The sequence below is a fragment of the Phaenicophaeus curvirostris genome, chromosome 5, assembly GCF_032191515.1.
Source record: "Phaenicophaeus curvirostris isolate KB17595 chromosome 5, BPBGC_Pcur_1.0, whole genome shotgun sequence".
Lineage (NCBI taxonomy): Eukaryota > Metazoa > Chordata > Aves > Cuculiformes > Cuculidae > Phaenicophaeus > Phaenicophaeus curvirostris.
In genome coordinates this window covers 10,216,620-10,230,097 of record NC_091396.1, presented here as the reverse complement: position 1 = coordinate 10,230,097, position 13,478 = coordinate 10,216,620, and the positions used below count along the sequence as shown (strand labels likewise).

Genomic DNA, 13,478 nt, shown 5'->3' with positions numbered 1-13,478 from the left:
ACCAACATCTCTCCAAAACAGATACTTTTCTGTTTTTTAACACCAAAGGCTCTTTTTTGTGTTTCCAAACTTCTGGTATAAAAGGAATTTGGAGATGAGTTTGCTGTTGGTTTTCTCTGCATTCCTAGCATTATTCTACTCCATAATCATATCAACGCAAGTAAGTTAAAGCAGGAGAGGCTTTTTCTCTGTTGTGCTTTGTTTTAAGTTGCACATTGGGAAAATGACTCAGTGGAACAGCTGTTTTTATGGTTACACTGTTTTTTAAATGACTTTCTCTGCGGATTATGCAATACATCATGCCTTAAACAAAATTAGTAAGAACTCTATTTAACTGCCTCAAATGATAAACACAACCTGATCAAAGCAATTTTTCACACTGCATTTAGGTTCAGAATGTTAGGCTGCATCTCTCTACCTAACAGCTAGCCTAAATTTTCAAAGGATGGCGTGAGGTTGAAATGTACTGCTCCTACTAGGATGAGTGTTAAGGAATGAGAATTCAGAAGAAACAGCTTCGGTCAATTTGAAAAAAAAAAAAGAATAATATTTTTCAAGCAAGTGGAAAAGTCTGTCCCTTCTGCTCCTGCTATGAGTCTCATTCTCACTAGCCAGACAGATTAAATTTCTACAGAGAGGGGAGTGACACCACAATTCATTTCATGCAGGAGCTGTCCAGTTTATTTTGCACGTTGAAAACCAATTTTAAACAATTTTAGCCAGCATGGCCCTTTCTGTCCTTTCCTCTGTCATATAAAGACAAAGCTCATTAACAGTGGGCACAGCACTGCAGCTGTTTGGAATTATAGCAAAGAGTTTCAGAGCTGAAATTAATTAAAGAAGTTCCTCCTGTGCATAAAAGGCAATTTGGGAGAAAGTAGAATGGTGGTTCTTGATGTTTTTGGCATATTTACTGGTAAACAAGTCTGGCAGAGGAGGCAGAGCACAACCTCCCTGTTTGATTAAAAAGCAAAGGAACCGGGATGCATTAGAGAAAGGAGACCTTCAAAATAAAGCAATTTGTCTTGGATCCCCTGGAGGAGAAGGAAGAAATACATCAGAGGTCTGCAAAAAGGTCACTTTTTCAGATAACTGATTCAAGTAAATGTTCCACCATTGAAAGAAATGAGAAATTGGGAGTTGTCAGAACCAGGCAGTAGATTACAAGGTGAGAACTGGAGACTGCCCAATGCCAAGGATGTTTGAAGGTGAGGAACAATTTGAAAGGTAGACCAATAATCCCCTACCTTGAGGATGACTTTAGCAGAGGACATCTCATCATCTAGAGAACTGATATAATGAGAAAAAAATACATCAGAGCAATGTTAACTACTTTTCATTTGGAGAGTTTGAAGGGCTTTAATAATATACCTCTGCATTTAATAACATATCACTGAGAACCCTTATCTCACAGCTTATTTTCAGAAAGGCTGCGTAAAAAACAGCTCAGTTAACTTGGGGAGGCGAAGAATAAGAAGGGATTATTTTTCCATCATATCGGTTTTGTTTCTTTCTGACTCCTTAGGAACCATTTTTGTTTCCGTGGGTGGAAAAGGGACAATAATGTATCTGTCTTGCTTCTATAAAAGGTATTAGTGCTAAAGGGCAGTACTCTAAGCTGTTAACTTTTATTAGGCAGTAATCGTCATGTACTGTACAACTGGCAAGCAATTTTCAGCAACTGGGCATATCCAGTGTGAATAGCTGGGGTGAGTGAAATCTCAGGTGAAGAGAGTCTTGGCTGCATGCTGGAGCTCCTTTCACGTTAGCCATTTGTACTGTCACACACTGTATTTTCTGTAAAATTTTTACTCCATTTTTCCAGATGTCTCAGTTTTTCTAAGCCTGTTTATCTGTACTCCCATGTGGTAGCAAGTACTCATCTGATGCCAGTGATTTCCTCTGCTTTGTAATGAACGCAGGATCTTCACTTGTTTGTCCTTACAAAAATCAGAGATCTGCAGCACAGAAAGCGCTACTCAAAGATCCAGCTGCTTTTCAATTCACTCTGCTTTCACCAGAATTAGAGCAATGTGTTTTCCAGAGCACTAACTGACATAAGTCTAAACTTCAAATGTGTATTACAGTGCAGGCAACCGCTGTAGGCAAGGCTGAGCAGTTTACAGGTGGGCATGGAGCAGTGAGGAACAGTGCTGACTATTTCAGAAGGAAGAGTTTTTTTCAGCAGCAATACAACATATACATTCAGTGTGCACATTTTGCCATGTTTACGATGATCACCTGTGCTCACTTTTAACATTTGGCCAGTTCCATTAGTGGCTAACAAATATATCCACTCTCTGTACCTACTTGGCATTGATAATGAGCTCTTGATGCTCTGCAAAGGAGAACCTCAACACAAGGCAGGCCTCAGTGATGCAGGTACTTGCACTGATGTCTCTGATGCCTGACAAGTGTCCATAGGGGTTGATATGAATCCAAGTCAAAACTGTACAACTACAGGTTCCTGAGCACGGCTGTAGCATTACCTGAGCTCCCACATTGTAACATGTCAGAATAACTGGACAGCATTATACCGTGTTGATAATGGGTAATGTGTTCCAAAGAATATAAGTCCAAATTTTCTATTAAAAACATGTACTTTTAAAGCTGGTTAAAGCCACCAATCAATGCAATTTTATATACATACAGTTGCATTTTATAAGCATATCCTCTGCTATGTGCTTTCACACAACAGTAAAGGAGGCCTTTTGATAGACAGGAATCTGGTCGCCCCAGATTGGACATTCTCGACTAGGGCATGTCATCTATTTTTTTGTCTATTAAGACTTTAACTTCACTTGGAAGTCACTGCCATTACTGGTATGCAGTTATAACAACTCAGGTACTCAGCTGTGGTTTGCAGTAAGCCCATGGACACACAGGCTCTCTGAATATCTTGCTCGTGGCATGTACTAATCAGTTTTTGACTAGGTTTTCACGTCTGAATCCATTTTAATCTACTGACTTTCAATTTCTTATGAATCTCCTATGCTTATCTGTATAATTAGTGCATTTGTTTCCTTTGTGGTAGCAATTACAAGGTTAAAACTAACGCAGAAATAGCAAGTGAAACAGAATTTTCTACGTATGGATCACATCATCAGTTATTAGCACAGACTGGAGAGATAAGTATGGCCTTTCTCTCTGTGACACATTTTCTTACAACCAGTTCTTTGACAGCTTTATCAAAAATACTAGGTTTGGTTATGAAGTCATTGCTGGATCTTTTTAAACTTTCTTACTTGCATTTTAAAGTAGATGCTTTTCATGCAAATAGCACCTATGGAGGGTTGGCCATAATTTAGCTCAGTAACCCTACTGCAAGAGCAAGTTGTTTGTTTATTTTTTTAAACCTAGATGTCTCAGACGCTAACTTTTCCAGAGAGGAAGTGTTGTTAGGATGAAGTACCTGAAGTACTTACTGAAGTAGTTTTAACCTAATATTGCAGTGTCGTTTCATTTGTGCTTCACAAGTTTTTCTTAATTAACATAGCTGGCACTTGTTCAAGATGAAAGGTGTCTCTTTGCAAAGACTCCTGAGACAAAGAAATAATTCTCAGCTAGTATATTCTTCTCTGAAATACTCCTGAATAAAGTTAATTACCATTAATACTGTGTTTAGAAACTTTCTGGGAAATTCTTTAAAGTAAGGCAGCTGGAAACCAAGGGAGTGAATCTCAGATTATGTTAATTTTATTACAGATACATACTCCAACTCTTATCTAAAGCCGAAATTTATAAATGTGGACCAACAAAACAGGCTTAAGTGAGATCAGTGTCTGGTTTTCATATAGTAGTAATATGTTCCATGATCTAAAAATGTATTTATAACTGAGCCTCACTGGTATTTGAGGCTACTATTATCTTTTAGTGACTATTTTTTTTCATGTGTTCTACATCTTATTAGTAGGCCTAGGTAAAACTCCTGTGTTGGTTAAGACACTGTTATAATCCTCTGAGTGACTTGATTATGGTTTTATTCCTAAATAGTGTTACAAAATCCACTTTATCAGCATGCATCTTCTCTTCATCTGATTTGCTTGGATTACAAATTTGTGTAATTTTTTTTTCTAGGTATTGCTTAAAATTAATTAAGTTTCATAAATGAACTACAACATTGAAATGCAATCCAAAGTAATAATGAATTGGTTTAAATGCAGATAATATCCCAATTTCAATATAAATTCAGAATTACTAAATGGCCATACAAAATCCTCGCAACAAGTGCCTGAGGAACAGAGATTTGTCTGCTTAGAATATTTTTCCAGCAGCAGTTTCTGTGATATATTCAAAACTAACACAAGATTGACATAAAATTTTCTTGGCAAGATCACGAAATTAGAGATTTAAGCTAAAAAAAAATTAAAGCAAATTATTCATGGACATTCATAAACAGAAAAAAATGGACTCAAAACATAGCAAAATATTAGGTTTTTATTTTGTAGCAGCAGAAATTTTAGTTTTGCTTATTAAGAAGGAAAGTTCAGTAAACAGAAAGTTTTGTTTGTGATTCAGGTAAGGTGACATCATATTGAGATAGTTTATTACTTACAATCAAAAATGTATGTGAGCACAACACTTAAGCATAATTGCTGAAGAAAACTTATCAATCTTTATAATAAAGCGTAACATCTTTAATCAAATAAATTAAACTTGTTTTAAGAATTTCTCGCTTGCTTATCTATTTCCTCTTAATATATTTAGGCTGCATTAATGCAGATTTCATTGACAACTTAGCTGACATGATTCTGCTAGAGTTTGTAAGTGACAAAAAATGTCTTTACTAATCAGACAGCTGGCTGAATGAGCAGGGATTCTTACAGTTGAGAGGAGTCATATGTTCAAGGGCTTCCATTTTTCTTTCTGACATCTTGCAGCAGTATCTACTGACAAAGAATTATGGTATTCATCTCGTGAAAACTAAAGCTTCACAAGAAACATGAATACAAAGAAAGCATAGTAGAAAATAAAATTCATCACAACTGCATATAACAGCTATAATAAGTTTTATCCAGGTTCCTGTGTCTCAGACTTGGTTGTTCTTGGTTGTTACCATACTCTCTTTGAATACATAATTTCCAGAACTTATTAAATATGCAAAATTACTGTATACATTTGCTTTTCTACTCTCAAGCACAAAATGTTATATAATCTGGAAAAAAATGCATAAATAATAACAACAGAAGAGAGGATACTAGTCCAGATTGTCAGGTATGCTATCTGTAACATGACATGGCTTGAACAGCTCTACTGCATCCTATTAGGCAGAGTCAGTTAAGGTGCTGCATTTGTAGGACAGGCAATGTAGCTGGAGTGAACAAACATGACATTTTCTAAAAGCCATTTGGCATTTGAGGAACACTTATAACTTGTTAGCTAAAAGCAGAAGCTGGTGATATTCTGAGAAGGAAAGAAATTTTTGGGGTATTCATCTATACCAGAAATTCATATGACCACATTAGGTCCTTCACAGTGCAAAAACTGAACAGCTGTGCTTTGTAAGAGTTAGGGTTCCCATGACTGCAGCCAAGAGCTGTAGTGCGTATTTCCACCCACCCTCTTGCTCTGCTACTTCTTGGGATATGTTAAATACAATCAGGCTAATTATTTGCTTGGAATAAATAATGTGATATACTTAGAGTTTTTTTTTTTCTCGTAGGATCATTCATAAAGTGAACTGAGTTGCTAATTCTTAACTTGAAAATGTTAACCCTTTTTATTTTAGGGGATGGGCAATAGTAATTCATATGGTAATTGAAGAATTTAACTTCTCATCTAGTGATAGAAAGTGACTAGTCACTTTTGGCAAATACTGTTTATGCTCCCTTATTGGCAGAATAAAAGGTTTTAACAGAGAAATGAGTGATGAAGAATGAATAAAGAAAAAACAAAATTTCTAGTTGAAATTTTTGGACAAATTTTATGTGTCTTAAGAAGTATGAGATTTTCAAGTTTGTCAACATTTTCATGAATAAGCCATCAGAGCACACATTAATCTTGAATGTTATGATCCTGTGAATAATAATGAAGAGAATTTGCCATTTATTTCTGCAATATGTAGCCAGCAGCAAGAAGTCCCTAGGTCACAGAAGGACAGCAAACAGCTTATTTGAACCATGCCAATAAACTTTAAATTCAATTGCAGTCCTTGAAAGAACAACCCAAACTAGAGCTTAATCTGGCTACTGAAATAAAGGACAATAAAAAAAATGTGTCTCTGAATATAATAGCAGTATGAGGAGGGCTAAGGAGAATCTGCAGCCTTTATTCGATGCAGGCAGAAACACAGTGATAGAGGCTGAGGAAAAGGCCAAGGTACTTAATGTCTTCTTTGTCTCAGCCTTTAATGGTAAGACCAGTTGTTCTCTGCGTACCCAGCCCCTGGAGCTGGAAGGTGGGGACAGGGAGCAAAATGGAGCCCCTGTAATCCAAGAGGAAATGGTTAGTGACCTGCTATACCACCAAGACACACACAAGTCTATGGAGCTTAAAGAAGTTCAATGTACCCTCAGTAAGGCTGCAGATGACACTGAGCTGTGTCGGAGTGTTGATCTGCTTGAAAGAAGGAATAGTCTAAAGAGGGATCTGGAGAGGCTGGATCAATGGGCCAAGGCCAACTGTCTAAGTTTCAACAAGGCTGAGCGTTGGGTCCCATGCTTGGGCCACATCAACCCTGTGCAGTGCTACAGCCTTGGGGATGAGTGGCTGGAAAGCTGCCTGGCAGAAAAGGGACTGAGGGTGTTGGTCAACAGCTGGCTGAACATGGGCCAGCAGTGTGGCCGGGTGGACACAAAGGCTAACAACATCCTGGCTTGTATCAGAAATAGCGTGGCCAGCAGGACCAGGGAAGTGATCGTCCCTGGGTACTCAGCACTGGTGAGGCTGCATCTCAAACACTGTGCTCAGTTTTGCACCTCTCATGAGAAGAAGGACATTGCAGTGCTGGAGCGTGTCCAAAGAAAGGCAACAAAGCTAGTGGAGGGTCTGGAGCACAAGTCTTATGAAAAGCAGCTGAGGGAACTGGGGTTATTCACTCTAGAGAAAAGGAGGTTGAGGGGAGACCTTATCGCTCTGTGCAACTAACTATAAGGAGGTTGTAGTGAGGTGGGTGTTGAGTCTCTTCTCCCAAGCAAAAAGTAGAACGAGAGGAATTGGCCTCAAGTTGTGCCAGGGGAGATTTAAACTAGATATTAGAAAGAATTACTTCACAGAAAGGATTGTCAAGCTTTGGAACAGCCTGCCAAGGGACGTGGTTGAGTCACCATCCCTGGAGGTATTTAAAAGATGTGTAGATGTGGTGCTTAGGGACATGGTTTAGTGGTGGACCTTGCAGTGTTAGGTTCACAATTGGACTCAATGATCTTAAAGTTCTTTTCCAACCTGAACGATTCTATGATTTTGTGAGTTGCAATAAACAGTAAAGAAGCATTTGAGAGTACTAAAAGAAGTTACAGAGAAGCAATTCATTTCCCACTTCTATAAAATTGTACTGCAATATTGTACCAAATTGCTCAAAGCAATAGTTACAGATATCTGCTATAAAAAATAATAACGAATTAGCAATACTTTCTGCAATTTTTTAACAAATTCCTTTTAATTTTGATCCCCTTTAGGGCTCAATTCTTCCAGGAGAAAAAAAAAAGGCAAAAAGAAAAAAAGTACTTACTGAAATGTTTCATTTAATGACTTCCTTCTGGTGGGAAAATTTCTGCAATTAAATTACTTCAAAGGCCCATATGAGAAGTGGACAGACCACTAAAGGTTTTAAGAGGCTGTTGAACCTTTAGCAAAATTTAAGTTCACACACACATCTATAGAAAGGCATATGTAAATATATGTATACACACACACATCTATAATGTGATGAACATGATGTAAGATGATGCAAAAATATTTTCACAGGACTAGCCATAAAGATCAAGTACTTTTGTTGCTCATACAGCTCTAGAGTAAATCTATAGAACATGTTTTTCTTTCAAACTTCCATTTTCTTTTCTATTGGAAGCACTGAATTTCATCTACCAGTTGGCTACTCCCTTTAATTTTCTTAAGCCCAGTGGAAACAATTAGCTTTTCTAATATAGAACTATTTTTGAACCTTACTTCCTTAATTTTGGGTTTTTTGGAAGTAAATATGTAAGAAATAAGAAGATAGTAGTGTTCTTCTGGGCAACTTACATAGAATAAAAGTGCAAGTTTCTCTTTAAAGTCAGATTACTTCAAAAGGAAACGAGGTCAATTATTTCATTTGCTTCCTTTTCAGAATAAACCACTCTAAACCTGTATTATGGGAGTCTGGCATACTATACTGGTTCAATATTTACAATTGTTGCTTTACATTGAAGGAAGAGACAAAATTCTTTTGCCTTCTGTACACTGGCAGATCATAAAAAGGTTGCACAAGTGTTGAAACCTCACAAGGAACTTCAGGAAAGTTGCCTGCATAGAGTGATATGGATAAAGAGGAAATGTATTACTTATCTTGACCTTCAGGAATGTAATGAGATGTTTACATTTGTTTTCCAGTATGGCTGGTCTTTTTGTTTTTTCTTTCTCCTGAATGACTGCAGTCTCATCCCTACATAATATCTTGACTAGAAAAAGAGCTTACAAAACTACAAACTTCTCTTGTTAGTACATCTTCATGTTAACTGATTATCCTATCCTAGACTTGTTACACATTACTCTTCCTGAAAAGTACACTATCACAAACCACTAGCATATTAAACTGATTAAATAGCCTATTTTTTTGGTTGGATTTTTTTTTTCTTTTAGGACGGAGATATTGACATAAAGGGAAATAAAGAGAGCTTTGAAAGCATCTACCCTTCTCGGATGAAGAGGCAGATGCACTGTAATTCTCAAATCGACATTTTTCAGAAAAGTATTTCAGAAAATGAGCTATGGTGAATGTATTATGTATTTGTTGTTCTTTGTGAACTTAAGGTTCCCATTTTATAAAATGAAGCTTTTTGGCCTGATCCATATGTATTAGGGTATGATGGAAGTCTTACTGACAGGGATATTTACTTCTAGGAAAGATAATTAATTAGTAATTTATAATCAGATCAATTTTACTATGAATTTACTGTGAGAAAAAAAATACACTTTTTCCCCATTCACACTCCTCTGCATCTCCAGAGAACATAAGAAACAAGTTCAAGGTTTCTACAGACTCTTACTAGTGGGTAATTCTGTAAATCTTGTCTGTCTAAAATATTGTCTAAGAGAAAAGTGTAGAACAGATAGGAAAATAGGGGAAATAAGAGCGGAAAATAGCTTAAGAATGGAATTGAGAAACAGATTTGATAAAATATTATCATTCAGACTGTTCTGCTTTTTCATTCCTAGAAAGCGATTATTTTGAAGCTCAGATGCTCTTGAAAGCCTGCCTAATTTTGGCACATCCAAACGCAAAGGAGAACTTCAACTTGCTTATTTTTGCAAAGCATATACTAAATAATGTATGCTTTGTCTAAGAACTGATATCTGGATTTCTGCTTCCCTAAGTGTAGTTGTACAGTACAGTGCAAGACATTCCTTATATTAAAAGGAATCTGTAAAAAGAACTAGAAGCAACAACTCTTTGAAGTTTTCTTATGAACTACGCAATTTCGTGTTGTACTTCGTTGGGAATGTAATATTGAAACTGGACAGATTGAGGGTTTTTTCTTCTTGTATTTAACCAGTTCTATGGAGACAAAAGCTGATATACTGTAATTATGACCAACAAAGCACATGTTAAATGCCATGCAGTGGTAACAAATGCCCCACTGTCCCAGATTAATGGACCCATCCTGCTCAGTATTTGGTATGGAGAAGAAAGCAATAGAGTCTAATCCCATTGTTCCAGTGAGCACATCCAAACTGTGCACTGGGTTACAGGAATGAATGCCATGAAGTTGTGATGTTGAGAAGGATGTTAATAATCTTCGTGCCCAACAGTTACTTTCTGAGTCTTGTCAGTATTCTTACTCCATGTCATGCAAGAAGCATTCAAATATGTGGCTCTGTCACTAACTACTGCATCAGTACAGCCTGCCAGTTTACTATAGTCAACTGTAGGGCTAAAGCCAGGGCTTTACTCTCTACAGTTGCTGATCTAAGCACTTTATTGAACTATCATAGATTTAAAAAAAGGGAAAAAAATCAAGAAGATAATAAATTGGAACAGTGCATTTTAGCATCAGTAAAGTAACCATGGGATTGCTCCTTTCCAAAATCTAGATGTCAGAGTTTGCATATGTGATGAGAACTGTTGTCAGTGACTGGTGAACACTAGTATTTTAACATGCCCTTAAGCTCCTTGAGTAAAATCAGGCAGAGTTACATCTGCAGAAACCTGGCCCTACCACATGTTCAAAGGGGCACGCTCAATAAACCAGTTACTGGCAAAAGTCAGGAGTTTCTGAGAATCTGTTGAATTCACAGGGAAAATAAATCTTTAGGAGACAGATGAGGGACAAGGGACAAATAAAATGATTCATTTAACCCTATGGGCTGTTAACTTCTAAACTTGCCAATCCCTCCTGTCGACCTTCACGTCAACAGTAGCTGTGTGCTATAGAAACAATCAGAAAATAACATACAAATGCCAAAGAACAGTATTAATAACTAGTTCATTAAAGCTAGAAATTCTGGCAACTGTTGAGTTTAAATTTTTCAGCTTTTTTTTGAACATGGCTTATTTTTGCCCTTATACCTGAATGTGAAAACAGGGACATTTTCTAAGAAACACAATCCTTCAGAAAGGCCTGCTGAGTCACAAGTTAATTTGTTTTTCATTCATCTTGACATAAAGGTCAAGATACTAACGCTTCAGCATTTCGAGGTTTTAAGGCTGATAGTAACTTAACGGAATACATTAGCTTTGCATCTGTCTGGGGATTACCAAAGCTGCAAGGGGCCTCATGGTGCACTTTGCAGCTAAGAAAAGCAGGAAGTGCTTTTTTATTTTATATATTTAAGAAACACTGTGAGCCTTTTTGCACAAATAAGGAGACATCCACTTGTGAGCACCAGAGGTCAATGAAAGTATCAGAAGCTCTTCCATTTTATACAAGAAGTCATTTATAGCAATGACTGCCTGTTTAACCCTATTTACCAGTATCAGCTCCTGTGAAGTGTTACTTCAATATATCTAAAAATGCTCAGTAACTAAAAAAATTAACAATATTTTAAAAGTGTCCCAAAGATTTTGATCTGCTTCGTCAATGTTAATGAACATGTCAGTTCATACACTCCATTTTTCAAACACTGCAGACTTAGCAGATGGCTCCATACCAATTTACAATGGTTTGCATAGTCAGAGGTTTCTTTGTTTTCTGTTCTTCTCCTTCACTCCGTCCTTCCTCTCCAATACAAACACTCACACGTGTACATCCCAAGTCTAAGATATATCAACATGGGTGGAAAGCCAAGATTCTGAACTATATACTAAATTCATAGAAAGCAACCACCACACCATGAATACTGTGTTCACTTTTGGGCTCCTCACTACAAGAAGGTTATTGAGCTGCTGGAGCATGTCCAAAGAAGGGCAGTGAAACTGGTAAAGGGTCTGGAACACAAGTCTTATGAGGAATGGCTGAGGAAACTGGGATTGTTTCATCTGGAGAAAACGAGGTTGAAGGGAGATCTTACTGCTCTGCACAACTACCTGAAAGGAGGTTGTAGTGAGTAGGGTATCAGTCTCTTCTCCCAAATAACAAGTGTTACGCTGAGACGAAATGGCCCCAAGTTGTACCAGGGGATATTTAAACTAGATATTAGAAAGAATTACTTCACAGAAAGGATTGTCAAGCTTTGGAACAGCCTGCCCAGGGACATGGTTGAGTCACCATCCCTGGAGGTATTTAAAAGATGTGTAGATGTGGTGCTTAGGGACATGGTTTAGTGGTGGACTTGGCAGTGTTAGGTTCATAGCTGGACTTGATGATCTTGATGGTCTTTTCCATCCTAAATTATTTATTCTACAAAAAAGTCATTGGCTAATGACTCATCACAGTGACCTCACAAAAAGAAATCCTCTGTGCACCTAGGATACTCTGATTTTCACTAGCAGCTAGATGCAGGCTTAGTGTATGGCCACCAGGGTAACTATTTGGGAAAGATTAAGATAAGGGGTTGTCTGACACCTTTCTTGCCAATGTTGTCAGGTCACCTCTCCGATGCAGGATGCAGACATCATTTCTGTCCATCAGCTAACAGGAGGCCTCCCACCCTCTTGGCTGATGACAACAAGGCCCATTCAAAATAAATATTTTCCTTCAGTAGTTTCAAATATCTTATGAGTGGAAAATTAAATGTAAATCCAGATGTTTAAGAGAAACATGTCATTTAAAAGATTTTTAAAGAGAAAACTGCAAGCTATAATGTTTCAGATTTTGTCATTATTTAACAGCTTAATGACCTCTGCTATGTTAAACACCAGCCTTCTGTCCTTATTCAACTAATTAGTATGTTTCCATTGCTGATAGGGTGAGTTAATTACTTTTTTTAAAAATCAAGGATTATTCATTAAATTTTTGCATATATTCTCTCTGAGTGTCTGGACACACACAGTTAAAACAATTGGGAGTAAATCTGAATCTGACAAACGTTATTGGCATGTAAACAGTGCAACTTATGTTCTTAGAAACCCTAATGGATATTTAAAGAATCATTTGTAGTGTTTTTCTAAACACATTACCAAGCAGTTTGTAGCACTAAGCTGTTAAATTATCACAATGATGAAACTTTATCACTGAGTAGCTTTTTCCCTTCTTCTATATAAATGTCTTTTTAGTTATATAAATGTCTTTTTACAAATGGACAACAGATACCAAGATGAAGCACAGTTGCTCAAGGTGAAATAAGGTAAAACAGTTGAAAAGTAAGTGGAACCTAGCTCTTCTCCCTTCTAATTTTGAGTCTAGCAGCTTTTCAGTTGCTTCTAGTGAAACAGCATGCAACTAAACAGAAAGGGATGCAGAGTGTTTAATAATCACTGCTGAGCACACAAGCATAATTTTGACCACCCTGCAGATGGTATGACTTTTTCATATAATCTAGTTACAAATGAGTTAATTAAATAATTGAGATCTGAGGAAGCTCCCATCTCTCCAAATGCACCTGCCTGCAGTGAGACAGTAGGCATATTGCCACCCCACGTAAAGCACCAACTGACACAATGAACAGACTTCTATGGAAAGAAGGTGGTACAGAAAACTGAAAAGCTGTGTCACCATACACTGCAGCATAAATGGATTGCTACACATCAGTTCTTAGGTTGTAAAACAAAAGAATTTTTTTCAGGGTAGACCCCAGGAAGCCTGAAATACAACAAAAATCAATTCTGATCAACATCTCACAAATAAAAAAAACCAACAACCAGGTTTGTTAGCTGCAACGATGCTGGAAGATCTAAGCAGAAAATCCAAGCAATGGTATTTATGTACAGTTCTAAATGATTCCTACAGTAAAGAATTGTCATG

The 13,478-nt window shown here is 37.2% G+C and overlaps 1 protein-coding gene across 3 annotated transcripts in view; it reads right to left on the bottom strand.

The window, feature by feature from the left end:
- Positions 1-13,478, bottom strand: part of SYT9 (synaptotagmin 9) — a 67,812-nt gene that overhangs the window by 34,429 nt on the left and 19,905 nt on the right. The gene's annotated exons all lie outside the window — the stretch shown is intronic.